The sequence below is a fragment of the Pseudophryne corroboree genome, chromosome 11 (assembly GCF_028390025.1).
Source record: "Pseudophryne corroboree isolate aPseCor3 chromosome 11, aPseCor3.hap2, whole genome shotgun sequence".
Lineage (NCBI taxonomy): Eukaryota > Metazoa > Chordata > Amphibia > Anura > Myobatrachidae > Pseudophryne > Pseudophryne corroboree.
In genome coordinates, this window is record NC_086454.1 from 337,181,140 (window position 1) to 337,193,144 (window position 12,005).

The 12,005-nt window shown below is 55.1% G+C and overlaps 1 protein-coding gene across 7 annotated transcripts in view; it reads right to left on the reverse strand.

Moving 5' to 3' along the window:
- Positions 1–12,005, reverse strand: part of NDRG4 (NDRG family member 4) — a 230,300-nt gene that overhangs the window by 114,457 nt on the left and 103,838 nt on the right. The gene's annotated exons all lie outside the window — the stretch shown is intronic.

The window sequence follows — 12,005 nt, forward strand, 5'->3', positions numbered from 1 at the left end:
TATCCCTAAATACAGACTCTGCACCTGCCCGGCGCGCCAAGAAACACAATCAGGATAAGCGCTATTAGTGACGCTGGAGACGGGCAAATCCTGTACACCGGGCTGACGGCGTGGGGGTTCATCTATGTATGTGTGTGTCAGGTCTGAGATGAGGCAAAGATGACTTGCAGGAGTTTCTGGAGCTACGTGTGGTGACCAACCCCATGTGAGGAGGATGGATTAGGACAGACCAGCAGCACCATTCGGAGCAGGTGTTAGGGGAGGCCTAATGGTCAGGGCAGGCAGATGCCAGAGATTTAGCACCTGAGCTGTCATGTGGGGGGAGGAAGGATTAGGATAGAGCAGCAGGAGCATGCAGAGCAGGTGTTAGGGGCAGGCATGATGGTCAGGGCAGGCAGATGCCAGAGGTGTAGCACCTGAGCCGTCATGTGGGGGGAGGAAGGATTAGGACGGAGCAGCAGGAGCATGCAGAGCAGGTGTTAAGGGAGGCCTGATGGTCAGGGCAGGCAGATGCCAGAGATGTAGCACCTGAGCTGTCATGTGGGGGGAGGAAGGATTAGGATAGAGCAGCAGGAGCATGCAGAGCAGGTGTTAGGGGCAGGCCTGATGGTCAGGGCAAGCAGATGTCAGAGGTGTAGCACCTGAGCTGTCATGTGGGGGGAGGAAGGATTAGGATAGAGCAGCAGGAGCATGCAGAGCAGGTGTTAGGGGAGGCCTGATGGTCAGGGCAGGCAGATGCCAGAGGTGTAGCACCTGAGCCGTCATGTGGTGGGAGGAAGGATTAGGATAGAGCAGCAGGAGCATGCAGAGCAGGAGTTAGGGGCAGGCCTGATGGTCAGGGCAAGCAGATGTCAGAGATGTAGCACCTAAGCCGTGATGTGGGGGGAGGAAGGATTAGGATGGAGCAGCAGGAGCATGCAGAGCAGGTGTTAGGGGCAGGCCTGATGGTCAGGGCAGGCAGATGCCAGAGGTGTAGCACCTAAGCCGTGATGTGGGGGGAGGAAGGATTAGGATGGAGCAGCAGGAGCATGCAGAGCAGGTGTTAGGGGAGGCCTGATGGTCAGGGCAGGCAGATGCCAGAGGTGTAGCACCTGAGCTGTCATGTGAGGGGAGGAAGGATTAGGATAGAGCAGCAGGAGCATGCGGAGCAGGTGCTAGGGGCAGGCCCGATGGTCAGGGCAAACAGATGTCAGAGATGAAGCACCTGAGCCGTCATGTGGGGGGAGGAAGGATTAGGATGGAGCAGCAGGAGCATGCGGAGCAGGTGCTAGGGGAGGCCTGATGGTCAGGGCAAGCAGATGTCAGAGGTGTAGCACCTGAGCTGTCATGTGGGGGGAGGAAGGATTAGGATAGAGCAGCAGGAGCATGCAGAGCAGGTGTTAGGGGCAGGCCCGATGGTCAGGGCAGGCAGATGTCAGAGATGTAGCACCTGAGCCGTCATGTGGGGGGAGGAAGGATTAGGATAGAGCAGCAGGAGCATGCAGAGCAGGTGTTAGGGGCAGGCCCGATGGTCAGGGCAGGCAGATGTCAGAGATGAAGCACCTGAGCCGTCATGTGGGGGGAGGAAGGATTAGGATAGAGCAGCAGGAGCATGCGGAGCAGGTGCTAGGGGAGGCCTGATGGTCAGGGCAAGCAGATGTCAGAGGTGTAGCACCTGAGCTGTCATGTGGGGGGAGGAAGGATTAGGATAGAGCAGCAGGAGCATGCGGAGCAGGTGTTAGGGGCAGGCCCGATGGTCAGGGCAGGCAGATGTCAGAGATGAAGCACCTGAGCCGTCATGTGGGGGGAGGAAGGATTAGGATAGAGCAGCAGGAGCATGCGGAGCAGGTGCTAGGGGAGGCCTGATGGTCAGGGCAAGCAGATGTCAGAGATGAAGCACCTGAGCCGTCATGTGGGGGGAGGAAGGATTAGGATAGAGCAGCAGGAGCATGCAGAGCAGGTGTTAGGGGCAGGCCCGATGGTCAGGGCAGGCAGATGTCAGAGATGAAGCACCTGAGCCGTCATGTGGGGGGAGGAAGGATTAGGATGGAGCAGCAGCACCATGCGGAGCAGGTGCTAGGGGAGGCCTGATGGTCAGGGCAAGCAGATGTCAGAGATGAAGCACCTGAGCAGTCATGTGGGGGGAGGAAGGATTAGGATAGAGCAGCAGGAGCATGCAGAGCAGGTGTTAGGGGCAGGCCCGATGGTCAGGGCAGGCAGATGTCAGAGATGAAGCACCTGAGCCGTCATGTGGGGGGAGGAAGGATTAGGATGGAGCAGCAGCACCATGCGGAGCAGGTGTTAGGGGAGGCCTGATGGTCAGGGCAGGCAGATGTCAGAGATGTAGCACCTGAGCTGTCATGTGGGGGGAGGAAGGATTAGGACGGAGCAGCAGGAGCATGCAGAGCAGGTGTTAGGGGCAGGCCTGATGGTCAGGGCAGGCAGATGCCAGAGGTGTAGCACCTGAGCTGTCATGTGAGGGGAGGAAGGATTAGGACAGATTTTGGGAAAAGAAGAGGTAATTGGTAACAGCCCCGGCCCATGACCCAGATACAGGTGATCATAGGGACTGCAAATAGCTATCCATGGTTTGCACCTAACTTTAGGCCTAATTCAGAGTTGATCGCAGCAGCAAATTTGTTAGCAGTTGGGCAAAACCATGGGGGTCATTCCGAGTTGTTCGCTCGGTAAAAATCTTCGCATCGCAGCGATTTTCCGCTTAATGCGCATGCGCAATGTCCGCACTGCGACTGCGCCAAGTAAATTTGCTATGGAGTGGCTGGAGAAACGGGGGAGTGTCTGGGCGAACGCTGGGTGTGTTTGTGACGTCAAACCAGGAACGACAAGCAGTGAAATGATCGCAGATGCCGAGTAAGTCTGAAGCTACTCAGAAACTGCTACGAGGTGTGTAATCGCAATATTGCGAATACATCGTTCGCAATTTTAAGATGCTAAGATTCACTCCCAGTAGGCGGCGGCTTAGCATGAGCAAATCTGCTAAAATTCACTTGCGAGCGAACAACTCGGAATGACCCCCCATGTGCAGTGCAGGTGGGGCAGATGTAGCGTGCAGAGAGAGAGTTAGATTTGGGTGGGGTGTGTTCAAACTGAAATCTGAATTGCAGTGGAAAAATAAAGCAGCCAGTATTTACCCTGCACAGAAACAATATAACCCACCCAAATCTAACTCTCTCTGCACATGTTACGTCTGTCCCAACTGCAGTGCACATGGTTTTGCCCAACTGCTAACAAATTTGCTGCTGCGATCAGGTCTGAATTACCCCCTTTAGCCTCTTAGTCAGACTTCTAAAAGATCTCATGAAATAACCCATCCACCTGTGAGAGAGCCTGGCACGCCATGGAGAGTACTGCAGAGTTGTGGCAGTACATTCTAACCATATCGGCACAATGTGCTTCTGCTGCAGTGATGGCGGGCACTTCAGGGACCAGGAACTAGTACATGGCGACATGGCGTCCCCACAGGACAATGCATTATTGTATAAATGTCTCTGCGTACAGCGCAGTGCGCCGGGTATCACTGTACGCACAGTAACTGCATTGCCGCACCTGTCGTCCAGCATGGCGGCTGGGATACCGGATCATAATGACGCATTTATGGTTTGTGCAGGAAGTGTGGGAAGGCATCACCTTGTCTGACACATTTCCCAGCCATAAACCCACAGGAGCCCTCATGATGTGTGGGGGCCGGTGGGCTTAGAATATGCTGCACACTGTATGAAATCAAGTTTTTAGTCACTTGGTGCCAAATGCACGGAAATACCCAGCGTAGTATATGACTGTGTGACCACGTGACTGTCCAGGGACGCAATGATCTGTAGATGGGGCCGGTCACAACACAAAACACACACACACACACACACACACACTACACTACACTACACTACACTACACCCAGATCTGCTGCATCCTTACAATCTACAGACAAAGCTGACACTCTAACCCATGGGTCTTCAACCTGTCACCCTCCAGCTGCTGTGAAACTACACATCCCAGCATGCCCTGTCTCAGTTTTAGCATGCCTTAATGGAAAAACTGTGGCAGGGCATGCTGGGATGTGTAGTTCCACAGCAGCTAGAGGGCAGCTGGTTGAAAACCCATGCCTAAACCATCTACCGTCTGCCCTGTGATGTACTTACCCAGCGCTCCGCCTCCTACCCTCACTCCAGGAACCAGACACATGGGTGATGTCTCTAGCAAAGAGGCGCTGCAGCAGCTACACAAAGAGATCCAGGTGCTGGTGAAGAATGCCTGGGACAGTGACTCCTCCAGCTGGGGTCTGCACTTACATACTGAGAGCCTGGCAGCCAGGTAACAGCAGAGGTAGGGATTAGTAATGGCAGCTTACTGAATGTAAGGACAATTCCCTGACACTGTGGCAGATTACGCCCATCCACATGCACAATGTGACCACAGTGTCACCGCTACGAGGTGCCACCAGAATGTCCCCTGGCTGGTGGACCCCAAAGAGCAGGTACAGTGTAAACGTTGCCTATCAAACCTTCATTCTAGACAAGTTGCTGTAATTATCTGCCCAGATCCCTCAGCCACGCCAGGCCTGCCCAGATCCCTCAGCCACGTCAGGCCTGCCCAGATCCCTGAGCCACGTCAGGCCTGCCAGATCCCTCAGCCACGCCAGGCCTGCCCAGATCCCTCAGCCACGCCAGGCCTGCCCAGATCCCTCAGCCACGTCAGGCCTGCCCAGATCCCTCAGCCACGCCAGGCCTGCCCAGATCCCTCAGCCACGCCAGGCCTGCCCAGATCCCTCAGCCATGTCAGGCCTGCCCAGATCCCTCAGCCACGCCAGGCCTGCCCAGATCCCTCAGCCCCGCCAGGCCTGCCCAGATCCCTCAGCCACGCCAGGCCTGCCCAGATCCCTCAGCCACGTCAGGCCTGCCCAGATCCTTCAGCCACGTCAGGCCTGCCCAGATCCCTCAGCCACGTCAGGCCTGCCCAGATCCCTCAGCCCCGCCAGGCCTGCCCAGATCCCTCAGCCACGCCAGGCCTGCCCAGATCCCTCAGCCACACCAGGCCTGCCCAGATCCCTCAGCCATGTCAGGCCTGCCTAGATCCCTCAGCCACGCCAGGCCTGCCCAGATCCCTCAGCCCCGCCAGGCCTGCCCAGATCCCTCAGCCACGCCAGGCCCGCCCAGATGCCTCAGCCATGCCAGGCCCGCCCAGATCCCTCAACCATGCCAGGCCTGCCCAGTTCACTCAGCCATGCCAGGCCTGCCCAGATCCCTCAGCCACGTCAGGTCTGCCCAGATCTCTCACCAGCTTACAGCCACAACCAGAATCCGGCTACTAAACTCCAACAACACTCTGTGCATCACCAGTCACACCAGTACAGCCAGCAACACTCTGTGCATCGCCAGTCACACCAGTACAGCCAGCAACACTCTGTACATCGCCAGTCACACCAGTACAGCCAGCAACACTCTGTACATCGCCTGTCACACCAGTACAGCCAGCAACACTCTGTACATCACCAGTCACACCAGTACAGCCAGCAACACTCTGTACATCGCCAGTCACACCAGTACAGCCAGCAACACTCTGTACATCACCAGTCACACCAGTACAGCCAGCAACACTCTGTACATCACCAGTCACACCAGTACAGCCAGCAACACTCTGTACATCGCCAGTCACACCAGTACAGCCAGCAACACTCTGTACATCGCCAGTCACACCAGTACAGCCAGCAACACTCTGTACATCGCCAGTCACACCAGTACAGCCAGCAACACTCTGTACATCGCCAGTCACACCAGTACAGCCAGCAACACTCTGTGCATCGCCAGTCACACCAGTACAGCCAACAACACTCTGTACATCGCCAGTCACACCAGTACAGCCAGCAACACTCTGTACATCGCCAGTCACACCAGTACAGCCAGCAACACTCTGTACATCGCCAGTCACACCAGTACAGCCAGCAACACTCTGTGCATCACCATTCACACCAGTACAGCCAGCAACAATCTGTACATCACCAGTCACACCAGTACAGCCAGCAACACTCTGTACATCACCAGTCACACCAGTACAGCCAGCAACACTCTGTACATCGCCAGTCACACCAGTACAGCCAGCAACACTCTGTGCATCGCCAGTCACACCAGTACAGCCAGCAACACTCTGTGCATCACCATTCACACCAGTACAGCCAGCAACACTCTGTACATCACCAGTCACACCAGTACAGCCAGCAACACTCTGTACATCACCAGTCACACCAGTACAGCCAGCAACACTCTGTACATCGCCAGTCACACCAGTACAGCCAGCAACACTCTGTACATCACCAGTCACACCAGTACAGCCAGCAACACTCTGTACATCACCAGTCACACCAGTACAGCCAGCAACACTCTCTGCATCACCAGTCACACCAGTACAGCCAGCAACACTCTGTACATCGCCAGTCACACCAGTACAACCAGCAACACTCTGTACATCGCCAGTCACACCAGTACAGCCAGCAACACTCTCTGCATCGCCAGTCACACCAGTACAACCAGCAACACTCTCTGCATCGCCAGTCACACCAGTACAACCAGCAACACTCTGTACATCGCCAGTCACACCAGTACAGCCAGCAACACTCTGTACATCGCCAGTCACACCAGTACAGCCAGCAACACTCTGTGCATCACCATTCACACCAGTACAGCCAGCAACACTCTGTACATCGCCAGTCACACCAGTACAGCCAGCAACACTCTGTGCATCGCCAGTCACACCAGTACAGCCAGCAACACTCTGTACATCGCCATTCACACCAGTACAGCCAGCAACACTCTGTGCATCGCCAGTCACACCAGTACAGCCAGCAACACTCTGTGCATCACCAGTCACACCAGTACAGCCAGCAACACTCTGTGCATCACCAGTCACACCAGTACAGCCAGCAACACTCTGTACATCGCCAGTCACACCAGTACAGCCAGCAACACTCTGTGCATCGCCAGTCACACCAGTACAGCCAGCAACACTCTCTGCATCACCAGTCACACCAGTACAGCCAGCAACACTCTGTGCATCACCAGTCACACCAGTACAGCCAGCAACACTCTGTGCATCGCCTGTCACACCAGTACAGCCAGCAACACTCTGTACATCGCCTGTCACACCAGTACAGCCAGCAACACTCTGTACATCGCCTGTCACACCAGTACAGCCAGCAACACTCTCTGCATCACCAGTCACACCAGTACAGCCAGCAACACTCTGTGCATCGCCTGTCACACCAGTACAGCCAGCAACACTCTGTACATCGCCTGTCACACCAGTACAGCCAGCAACACTCTCTGCATCACCAGTCACACCAGTACAGCCAGCAACACTCTGTACATCGCCATTCACACCAGTACAGCCAGCAACACTCTGTGCATCGCCAGTCACACCAGTACAGCCAGCAACACTCTGTACATCGCCAGTCACACCAGTACAGCCAGCAACACTCTGTACATCGCCAGTCACACCAGTACAGCCAGCAACACTCTCTGCATCGCCAGTCACACCAGCACAGCCAGCAACACTCTGTACATCGCCAGTCACACTAGTACAGCCAGCAACACTCTGTGCATCGCCAGTCACACCAGTACAGCCAGCAACACTCTGTACATCGCCAGTCACACCAGTACAGCCAGCAACACTCTGTACATCGCCAGTCACACCAGTACAGCCAGCAACACTCTCTGCATCGCCAGTCACACCAGCACAGCCAGCAACACTCTCTGCATCGCCAGTCACACCAGTACAGCCAGCAACACTCTGTGCATCGCCAGTCACACCAGTACAGCCAGCAACACTCTGTACATCGCCTGTCACACCAGTACAGCCAGCAACACTCTCTGCATCGCCAGTCACACCAGTACAGCCAGCAACACTCTGTGCATCGCCAGTCACACCAGTACAGCCAGCAACACTCTGTACATCACCAGTCACACCAGTACAGCCAGCAACACTCTGTGCATCGCCAGTCACACCAGTACAGCCAGCAACACTCTGTGCATCGCCAGTCACACCAGTACAGCCAGCAACACTCTGTACATCGCCAGTCACACCAGTACAACCAGCAACACTCTGTACATCGCCAGTCACACCAGTACAGCCAGCAACACTCTGTTCATCGCCAGTCACACCAGTACAGCCAGCAACACTCTGTGCATCACCAGTCACACCAGTACAGCCAGCAACACTCTCTGCATCGCCAGTCACACCAGTACAGCCAGCAACACTCTGTACATCGCCAGTCACACCAGTACAGCCAGCAACACTCTGTGCATCGCCTGTCACACCAGTACAGCCAGCAACACTCTGTACATCGCCATTCACCCAGTACAGCCAGCAACACTCTGTACATCGCCATTCACACCAGTACAGCCAGCAACACTCTGTACATCGCCAGTCACACCAGTACAGCCAGCAACACTCTGTACATCGCCAGTCACACCAGTACAGCCAGCAACACTCTGTACATCGCCAGTCACACCAGTACAGCCAGCAACACTCTGTACATCGCCAGTCACACCAGTACAGCCAGCAACACTCTGTACATCACCAGTCACACCAGTACAGCCAGCAACACTCTGTACATCGCCATTCACACCAGTACAGCCAGCAACACTCTGTACATCGCCATTCACACCAGTACAGCCAGCAACACTCTGTACATCGCCATTAACACCAGTACAGCCAGCAACACTCTGTGCATCGCCAGTCACACCAGTACAGCCAGCAACACTCTCTGCATCGCCTGTCACACCAGTACAGCCAGCAACACTCTGTACATCACCAGTCACACCAGTACAGCCAGCAACACTCTGTACATCGCCAGTCACACCAGTACAGCCAGCAACACTCTGTACATCGCCAGTCACACCAGTACAGCCAGCAACACTCTGTACATTGCCAGTCACACCAGTACAGCCAGCAACACTCTGTACATCACCAGTCACACCAGTACAGCCAGCAACACTCTGTACATCACCAGTCACACCAGTACAGCCAGCAACACTCTGTACATCGCCAGTCACACCAGTACAGCCAGCAACACTCTCTGCATCGCCAGTCACACCAGTACAGCCAGCAACACTCTGTGCATCGCCAGTCACACCAGTACAGCCAGCAACACTCTCTGCATCGCCAGTCACACCAGTACAGCCAGCAACACTCTGTACATCACCAGTCACACCAGTACAGCCAGCAACACTCTGTACATCGCCAGTCACACCAGTACAGCCAGCAACACTCTCTGCATCGCCAGTCACACCAGTACAGCCAGCAACACTCTCTGCATCGCCAGTCACACCAGTACAGCCAGCAACACTCTGTACATCGCCAGTCACACCAGTACAGCCAGCAACACTCTGTGCATCGCCAGTCACACCAGTACAGCCAGCAACACTCTGTGCATCGCCAGTCACACCAGTACAGCCAGCAACACTCTGTACATCGCCAGTCACACCAGTACAGCCAGCAACACTCTGTACATCACCAGTCACACCAGTACAGCCAGCAACACTCTGTGCATCGCCAGTCACACCAGTACAGCCAGCAACACTCTGTGCATCGCCATTCACACCAGTACAGCCAGCAACACTCTCTGCATCGCCAGTCACACCAGTACAGCCAGCAACACTCTGTACATCGCCAGTCACACCAGTACAGCCAGCAACACTCTGTACATCACCAGTCACACCAGTACAGCCAGCAACACTCTGTACATCGCCAGTCACACCAGTACAGCCAGCAACACTCTGTACATCGCCAGTCACACCAGTACAGCCAGCAACACTCTGTACATCGCCAGTCACACCAGTACAGCCAGCAACACTCTGTACATCACCAGTCACACCAGTACAGCCAGCAACACTCTGTGCATCACCAGTCACACCAGTACAGCCAGCAACACTCTGTACATCGCCAGTCACACCAGTACAGCCAGCAACACTCTGTACATCGCCAGTCACACCAGTACAGCCAGCAACACTCTGTACATCGCCTGTCACACCAGTATAGCCAGCAACACTCTCTGCATCGCCAGTCACACTAGTACAGCCAGCAACACTCTGTACATCGCCAGTCACACCAGTACAGCCAGCAACACTCTGTACATCGCCAGTCACACCAGTACAACCAGCAACACTCTGTGCATCGCCAGTCACACCAGTACAGCCAGCAACACTCTGTTCATCGCCAGTCACACCAGTACAGCCAGCAACACTCTGTACATCGCCAGTCACACCAGTACAGCCAGCAACACTCTGTACATCGCCAGTCACACCAGTACAGCCAGCAACACTCTCTGCATCGCCAGTCACACCAGTACAGCCAGCAACACTCTGTACATCGCCAGTCACACCAGTACAGCCAGCAACACTCTGTACATCACCTGTCACACCAGTACAGCCAGCAACACTCTGTGCATCGCCAGTCACACCAGTACAGCCAGCAACACTCTGTACATCGCCAGTCACACCAGTACAGCCAGCAACACTCTCTGCATCGCCAGTCACACTAGTACAGCCAGCAACACTCTGTACATCGCCAGTCACACCAGTACAGCCAGCAACACTCTGTACATCGCCAGTCACACCAGTACAGCCAGCAACACTCTGTACATCACCAGTCACACCAGTACAGCCAGCAACACTCTGTACATCGCCAGTCACACCAGTACAACCAGCAACACTCTGTGCATCGCCAGTCACACCAGTACAGCCAGCAACACTCTGTTCATCGCCAGTCACACTAGTACAGCCAGCAACACTCTGTACATCGCCAGTCACACCAGTACAGCCAGCAACACTCTGTACATCGCCAGTCACACCAGTACAACCAGCAACACTCTGTACATCGCCAGTCACACCAGTACAGCCAGCAACACTCTGTTCATCGCCAGTCACACTAGTACAGCCAGCAACACTCTGTACATCGCCAGTCACACCAGTACAGCCAGCAACACTCTGTACATCGCCAGTCACACCAGTACAACCAGCAACACTCTGTACATCGCCAGTCACACCAGTACAGCCAGCAACACTCTGTTCATCGCCAGTCACACCAGTACAGCCAGCAACACTCTCTTCATCGCCATTCACACCAGTACAGCCAGCAACACTCTGTACATCACCAGTCACACCAGTACAGCCAGCAACACTCTGTGCATCGCCAGTCACACCAGTACAGCCAGCAACACTCTGTGCATCGCCAGTCACACCAGTACAGCCAGCAACACTCTGTGCATCACCTGTCACACCAGTACAGCCAGCAACACTCTGTACATCACCAGTCACACCAGTACAGCCAGCAACACTCTGTGCATCGCCAGTCACACCAGTACAGCCAGCAACACTCTGTACATCGCCAGTCACACCAGTACAGCCAGCAACACTCTGTACATCACCAGTCACACCAGTACAGCCAGCAACACTCTGTGCATCGCCAGTCACACCAGTACAGCCAGCAACACTCTGTGCATCGCCAGTCACACCAGTACAGCCAGCAACACTCTGTGCATCGCCAGTCACACCAGTACAGCCAGCAACACTCTGTGCATCGCCAGTCACACCAGTACAGCCAGCAACACTCTGTACATCGCCAGTCACACCAGTACAGCCAGCAACACTCTGTACATCGCCAGTCACACCAGTACAGCCAGCAACACTCTGTGCATCGCCAGTCACACCAGTACAGCCAGCAACACTCTCTGCATCGCCAGTCACACCAGTACAGCCAGCAACACTCTGTGCATCGCCAGTCACACCAGTACAGCCAGCAACACTCTGTGCATCGCCAGTCACACCAGTACAGCCAGCAACACTCTGTACATCACCAGTCACACCAGTACAGCCAGCAACACTCTGTGCATCGCCAGTCACACCAGTACAGCCAGCAACACTCTGTGCATCGCCAGTCACACCAGTACAGCCAGCAACACTCTGTGCATCGCCAGTCACACCAGTACAGCCAGCAACACTCTCTGCATCGCCAGTCAC